The sequence below is a fragment of the Chanos chanos genome, chromosome 11 (assembly GCF_902362185.1).
Source record: "Chanos chanos chromosome 11, fChaCha1.1, whole genome shotgun sequence".
In the NCBI taxonomy this organism is placed as follows: Eukaryota; Metazoa; Chordata; class Actinopteri; order Gonorynchiformes; family Chanidae; genus Chanos; species Chanos chanos.
In genome coordinates, this window is record NC_044505.1 from 14,847,616 (window position 1) to 14,849,325 (window position 1,710).

The following is a 1,710-nucleotide window of genomic DNA, read 5'->3' on the forward strand; positions in this document are numbered from 1 at the left end:
CACATAAAGTTCCAGTGGACCAGTTCTCTCACCAGATCTTCTCTCTTCTCTTCTCTTCTCTTCTCTTCTCTTCTTACACACCCCCACCTCCTCCCTCATGTTTTTCACTCTCTCCTGGTGTGGGCGGATTAATTCTTGCTTTGTCCTCTGATGGAGCTGAGTATTGCTGTAAAGGTCAGTGTCTTGAAGGGACAGTGTAACAGCAGGTGAAAAGTTCTGACTCTAACTGACAGTGAAGGTCATTTCAGGGAGAGGTAGAGGAACATCCTGTTCAGAGGGACCATTTGACCTCTGGCTCATATTTATGTCACAAAGACTCTGATTAAAACAGATATTATATTTATTTTAAAATGACAGGGGGGAAAACACACGAGGAAAGCAAAGTAAATGTGTTTAAGCAAACACAGCAATAGCAACAACCATCCATATTTAAACACACAGTATAAGCCAGAGAAATTATAACTGACATGGAAACGTGACGTGTATCTGTGAGGTACACGTGCGTGGGCGTGCACACACACGCACACACACACACACACACACACACACACACACACACACACACACGAGACCATATATGACCCTAAGATTTTTAAATAACAAATCACCACATTGTCATGGCGAGTTTCAGTCTTTCAGCGCTAGGAAGCCTAGCGTTAGCATCTTACCACAGCTCGCTCAGCCGGCTTTGCCTGCCGCCATAAAAGAAACAATAACTCTACATATTCTGCACTACCATGATCTGACGTATAGCCTCGTAGCTGGGTTTTGTCACATTAAATACATACTTATGTAAATTTAACTCTGTTAAACCAGTAAGTGTCAACAAAACTTCCCCATACCAGTTTACCAGCCTCCCCTGACAAGTTCTCCCTTATGGGTTGCAGTCCTGTACTCATTCTCCAGTCATAATAAATATAGTAAATAAAGTAATATAGTAAATAAACTCAGTACACTGAGCAGAGCAGACTGTCCTGTAGAGGGCTTTTAATGTCCAGCCAATCGGGAACAGAGAAGATAGAAACATAAATCAAAGAGGAAGAGTGTGTCTCTGAGCCTTCAGGCTCACTCTGTGTATATGTGTGTGTGTGTGTGTGTCACTGTGGTTCATGTGCTTGAGAGTCTTAACAACTGTATGACACGTAGTGTGTGTGTTTGCACATGCGTGTGTGTTTGTATGTCACTGTGGTTCATATGTAAGAGTCTTAACAATTGTATGGCATGTTCTAGTGTGAGTGTGTGTGTGTGAGTGTGTGTGTGTGTGTGAGAGAGAGAGAGAGAGAGTGTGTGGGTGTGAGTGTATGCCCACATGCTCATGCATACATGTGTGTGGCATACATATATATATATGTTCATGTGCATGTGTGTATGTATTTATGTGCACGCATTCTCATCTAAAGCAGTGAGATTACATTATCATCAAAAAAAATTTAACATAAACAAACAAACAAGCAAAACAACACTGACCTCTAAGTGAACACACGACACTCATTTCAAAGTCACTGATCTTACAGTGAATCATCCAGCACACAGTTCTGCAGCTGAACTCTAGGACAACCTGACATTTGACGGTTGCTGTGGGGACTCTTTTGACTTGACAGGTAGAGAGAGAAGGGGCAGGGGCACCAGGGCAGGGGGCTGAGACAGAGGGGTTAGGGGGTGCTCTGAGGTCGGCCCCTGTTTGCCAGGCCCCACTGAGCGTCACTCTGT